The sequence below is a fragment of the Petaurus breviceps genome, unplaced genomic scaffold (genome assembly GCF_028583685.1).
Source record: "Petaurus breviceps papuanus isolate PSGF00001 unplaced genomic scaffold, PetGlider_PUasm1.0 91041, whole genome shotgun sequence".
NCBI lineage: Eukaryota > Metazoa > Chordata > Mammalia > Diprotodontia > Petauridae > Petaurus > Petaurus breviceps.
The window spans coordinates 7874909-7881095 of NW_027187400.1; positions in this window are offsets into that span (position 1 = coordinate 7874909).

Consider the following 6187-nt stretch of genomic DNA (forward strand, 5'->3'; position numbering starts at 1 on the left):
AGAGAGAGAGAGAGAGAGAGAGAGAGAGAGAGAGAGAGAGAGAGAGAAGGGGTTGAGAGGTCATTGGCAGAGATGCCTTTTCCAGTCTCTCTCATCCCTACCTGCACCCCCCACCAATCAGGGCCCTGTCTCCCACATGCCATGAGAGGACCTCCTGTACACCTGACACAAAAAAGGGCTCCCTGGCTCCTTTGTTCCCCAGATTCCCTCCCCCTGACACCCCCCTCCCACATACACACACTTCACTTCCTGCCTGCTGTCATTTTTCTCTCCTCAGTAATTGCCAAAAGACCATAGGATCACAGCCCTGGAACTGAAAGGCTTGAGTCTCACCTCCTTCCCTCCCCCTAATTTTACAAAGGAAGCACCTCAGGCATAGAGAAAGGATGTGACTTGCTCAGGGTCACACAGCTCTTAAGCAGAAGAGCTGGAAGCCTTAGACTCCAAACCCATCATTCCTTCTCCTGGCCCTGGGCCACCTCTCCCTCCACCAGCCTGGCCTCTCCCACTCTCTTTCCCTCCCTTCCAGACATTCTTTTTTAAGTAGGGACAAGGTCTGGACTTCCAATTTCATTGGCATAGGTAGACCCCAGCTACTGATGCGGTTCAGCACCTTTGATGAGATTTATAGGCCTAAATCATGAGAATTTGCTCAGGGTCACATTCCCACTAGAGGTCAAGGGCTAGACTTGGACCCTGGTCTTCCTGGCTCTCTATCTCCCCCCCCCCCCAGCTCCCTCTTGGTTTCTTAAGTAACTGTTGAAAATTCTGTCTTCATCACAGCTTTCAGTAAAGATGACTGTTCACACCTCTGTGGGGCATCAGAGTATTCCAAGAGTATCTCTCCAACTGAAATGAAATTCAAGGGCAGCTTAGTGTAAAGGAAAGAGCTCTGGATTTGGGATCAGAGGACCTGGGTTAGCGCCCATCCCAGGCCTTTCCACTTCCTAGTTCTATATCCTCAGAGAAATTCCTTCCTCTCTCTGGGAGTCAGTTACCTCCTCAGTAAAATGAGGTTGTTGGTGTAGAATCTCTAGGTGGTCTCTACCAAGTGCCAATTTTGTGCCTATCTGCATGGCATGAGGGTTAAGGGAAAGGCATACAAAGCCTAGGGGATACAATACAATATATAATATATGTCATATCATATATAAACATAAATAATATACTATAACATACAACAAAGGTGTTCTGTGAGGTCCTGGATTACGGAAAGGTCATTGTCAAGTGGAGGAGGTGGCATTTAAATCAGACTTACGATAGAAATTTAAAATAGGGGAGGGGAGCAGGAAATCCCAAGCAAAGGAACCAGGGGGAGTCCCAGAGAGAAGTGCCTTGGGATGTGGGAAGATTCCTCAAGATCCCTTTTAGAGGGAGAAGGGGCCAGAGAGGCCAGCTAGTCACATAGCCATAAACAGAGGTTTGGAAGGGACCTTACTCATGATTCGGTCCAAGCCCTCAGTTTTCTGGGATGAAGAAACAATGTCAGAGAAGGGAATTGACATGTCCAAGGTCACGCAGAGTATAAGTGTGGCAGTGGGGACTTGACTAAGCCTTGCTCCTTCCCTATCCCCCCTGCCTGGGAGGCAGAGACCTATTCCAGTGGGTTCATGATGGAGCCCTGCCCGGGCCAGCATCGAGCAGGGAGTGATGGGCCTTCTCTTCCCTGCACTCCAGAGCCAGGATGCCCATTGGTCCATGGGAGGGAAGGGGAGAGACTACTTCTGCCAAGTGCAGGCCTCATGGGATAGTCCTTGGCTCTGCATTCAGACCCCTGTTTGGAAAATCCCGCTGTATTGGGCCGGCCCAAGCTTCACTGAGGCCCTTGTATCCAGGGTTTCCTGGTGGTCCTCCCAGTCATAGAGTCCCGACTTCGTCTCCCATGAGTTTCCCTATTGTCTGCCCAGAACATGCTCCTGTTTAGGGAGGGCAACATGTGGCTTTGATTTAAATTTCACCCTGGAAAAACAATGGTTTGGATTAAGGGAAGAAATATTTGGTGAAACATCGTGAAAAGGGGGTGGGGGCAAAGAAGAGGAAAGAGCCATTTTACAAAAAACACTGGAACTTCAAACCCAGAATTTTTTTTTCTCTCTTCTCCCTCTTTTTATTGACAAATTTTGTTTCAACACATCATACAAAACCCCAACATGCTCCCAGCTGAGTTCCCCAAGAAATATAATCCCTAAAAACAACTAAATAAAACAGAATAAAGGCATGATTACCACTGATACACCACATGGCCTTCCATTTAGAAACCATAATTCTAGAGCTAAAAGTGATCTTAGGAGCCACATAGTCCAATCTTCTTGTTTTATTTGTATGGAGGGAAACTGAGGCCCAAAGAGGTGGCCTGAGGTGACACATTTAAGCAGCACAATCAGAATTCAAATCCAGGACCTCAGACTTCAATTCCAGCTCTCTTTCCAATGCTGGGGGCTGTGGGGAGGTGACTAAGAGTTCTGGCATTAACTTGCTGTGTGACTTTGGGTAGATTACTATACTCCTCTGAGTTCTAGCTTCCTTCACCTCTAAAATAGGGACATAGGAACAAAGATGGGATTGGAAAGAACCTTAGAGATTAGTGGTCAGCATAGGAATCAGATGGGGGGGACACAAAATGTAAGCCTTTTGTTTTACAAGGGGGCAATCAAGGCCCAGACTTACTCTAGCTCATACTGGCAGTGGGTAACAATCAGAATTCAAATCCAGGTCTGACATTCTATGATTTTCTAAAATCTCCAAATTCAGATTATTTAGCCTGGAGAAGAGAAGATTGAGGGGAACCCAATAGCAGTCCTCAAATAATAAGGGTGGGGTCATCTGCTCTCACCTCCTTTGAATACAGGGCCTGAAACCATGGGAAGATGGATGGAGGTCCATCTCCGTCACATGCCAGCTTTAGGGAGGCAGAGAACAGGGGAAAGAAGGATACTTCTGGAATGAGAGGACCCAGGTTCAAATGTCAGCCCTGACATTTCCAGCCTGAGCCTTTCAGTCCCTCATCTGTAACCTGAAGGGATTGGACTAGATGACCTGTGACCTCTAAGGTCCCCTCTAGCCCAGCCCTATATATTAATGACTCTCTGGAAGATGCCTCTGACCTTTTCTCTGTCTTCCTTGAGCTTAGACAAGTGGGGATATATGCACTTTGCCATCCTTCATCCCTTCCTCCACATGGCCCCTGACATATTTTTTGAAGATTGTTGACAGAGCTGGGGGTCAGTCTATTACTACTATTTAATTCAATGCAATTTAAGAAATGTTTTATTAGGTACTTATTATGTGTCAGTCATTGTTTGAGGTCTTGGGGCTACTGGACAAAAATGAAACTTCTCCTGGTGTCAAGGAGTTTACATTCTTCTGAGGAAAACAACATATATGCAGATATGAATATACGAAAATAGCACCAGCACCCCCTCAAAAATTTAAAAGAACTGAGTAATTTCAGTTGAGGGGATAGAGGGGATAGTCACCATCTGGGCAAAACAGTAAAGGTCTCAAAACTAAGCTGGGACTAAATCAGCTAAAGGGGAGCTGGGGGTTCCAAGAGGTGCAGTTGAGGAGAGGGCATCCAAGGCATAGGCGACAGCCTGGTCAAAGGAGTGGAGGTGGGAAACAGTGAGCAGGGTAGTTCAGCTCTATGAAATATGTCTGGAAAGACAGATTTGAACCAGATATAAAGGGCTCTACATACCAAACTCAAGAGTTCATATTAAGTGCAGTATAGTCAATAAGCATTTATTAGACTGTAAGCTAGGTGATGTGTGTGCTAGGTTTATTCAGTGTTTCCCAACTATAGTGCAAGGGACATCAGATTTACTGCCAGAGGAACTGGGTTGGAACTGTGTCTTTGACACTTGAGCCTTCTGAGTCGCAGTTTCCCCATCTGAAAAATGAGGAGATTGAACAAGATAATCTTTGAGAACCTTTCCAAGCACTGGCTCTGGAGTCAGAAGGACCTGAGTTCAAATCCAGCCTCAGACACCTACTAGCTGGGTGACCCTGGACAAGTCACTTAACCCCAATTGCCCCCACACTCGAGCGCACACACACACACACACACACACACACACACACACACACACTTCTAGCTCTAAATCTATAATTGCAATGTGTTTGTGTTTTTCTTCTAAAAGTGATAAGGAGTTACTAAACCTTGCACCCAGGTCAGTCAGTCAGACCTCTGCTTTAAGAATATCATTTTGGCAGACCTGTTAAGGATTGGAAAGGGGTGAAGCTGGTTATAGGTTGCTGACTTGGAAGATTATTTTGACATCCCAGTCCAGAGGTGATGAGGGACTGAATTAGGAGAAGCTGGTCGGTGCTGGGGCCAAAATGAACCCATGTCCCTCAACTGCAAGCCTTTTTCAACCACCCAACACTGCCTCTAATTATAGACTAGAGAGGAGACACGTGAGGGACGATGATGAAATAGAAATGGCAAGAACTGGTGACTGATTGGATTGGACAGATTGGAGGGAAAGGGAATGAAGAGCTGAGTAGGAAGGTTGTAAAATTGGGTACCTAGAGAGCCAATGCAGGGAAGTTAGGAGGAGGGGTAGGCTTGGGAGACAAGATAATGAGGTCTATTTGGGGCATGTTGAGTTTGATTTGCCAATGGGACACCAGAGCACGAATAACCAGCATGGTGATATGGGACTGAAGGTCAGGAGGAAGGCGAGGGGCTGTCTATGTAGAAATGGGAGTCTTTGGCATAGTAACGAGAGCCAAATCCATTCAGGCAACAGATAATAAGAATTTATTTATTAATCCCTGAGCACAGATGAAATCCCCAAGAAAGAAGAGAAGAGAAAGAGACACCCCAGTCAGAGACTTGGGGTGCACCCACACATGGGTGATGATTCAGCAAAGGAAACTGAGAGAGACCCGTTAGACCCTGAGGGGGAAAGTGGTGACAGAAAGCAGCATCCCAAAAATGCAAGGAAAAAGAAGGTATCCATTAGGAGGGAATGTCCACAGAGTCAGATATAGTCCACCAGAGAGATCAATATGGGGAAATGCCAAATGGAAGGCTAATTAGCAAGACACTTGCCCATCTGCATTGGTGGAGGGATTTTCCATTCACTGAAGATGATTGGTCTGTCTACCCACCCTATCCCTTAAACCTCAAATTGCTCTCACAAATTATCTTGCCTGTAGGAAAAGCACCCTGGGATACCCTTACCCCTTTATCTGGGGTCCTCACTTTATTTCTCTCTTGGGTTCCACTGGGTCCCTTGTTGCACCCACCCAACCTCCTGCCCAGCAAGGTCTCTTTAAATCCCAACCCCAAGACATACCAGGGGTCTCCCTATCTCTATGGGGAGAGAGAGAAGGCTTTCCCCCTTCCCACCAAGGACTTGAGTGTGTGTAGAGAATTTGTCTGCCTCACTTCATCCCTTCCTCTCCTCTGCCCCCTTCACAGGGCCCTGGCTCCTTCTCCCAAATCCTCTGATCTCTGGCCCCCATGTGCGGACGCTCAGATCCCAGACTGGTCTGTTCCCTTTGGCTCCCCTCCTGTTCTCTGTTGTCAGTGGGAGATCTGCTGCAGAACTGCCCCACATGGGATCAAGACGAAACATCTAAAGACTGAAGAGAAGGAGGAAAGAACAACTGGGGGAAGCCTGTTGTTGAAGGGGAGAGACTTTATGAACGAATAGGCATGAAAACATTCTCGGTTCCATGCTTTGGCACCACGTGGCACTGCCCCCTCCCCCATAAGCCATCAGCTCACTCCTGGTCTGCCTGGTGGTAAGGAGGCTTCCTGGTCCTGTCAGGGGGTAAAAGAAGCATCTCCTTGCCCAGTTAGAATGAGGGGGTGCCTCCTGGTTCAGTCAAAGGGTTGTCCCAATTATCACAAAAGGGAGGCAAATGGAGCCTGCAAGCTATAAGCCAATAGGTTTGAGTTTGATTCCTGACAAAATTTGAGAGCATATTATTAAAGGGATGGTTAGTGAACAGCTAGAAAAGGAAACCGTAATCAAAAAGAGCCAGTATGACTTCATCTAGTTCAATTCAAACCAGACAAACTTCCTTCCTTACTTCCTCTTTTCCTTTCCCCTCCTCTTCCTTTTCCCCTTCCCCTTCCCCCTTCTCTTTCCCCTTTCCTCTTCCCTTTCCCTTTCCCTTCCCCTTCCCTTTCCCTTTCCCCCTCCCCTTTCCCTTTCCCTTTCCCCTTCCGTTT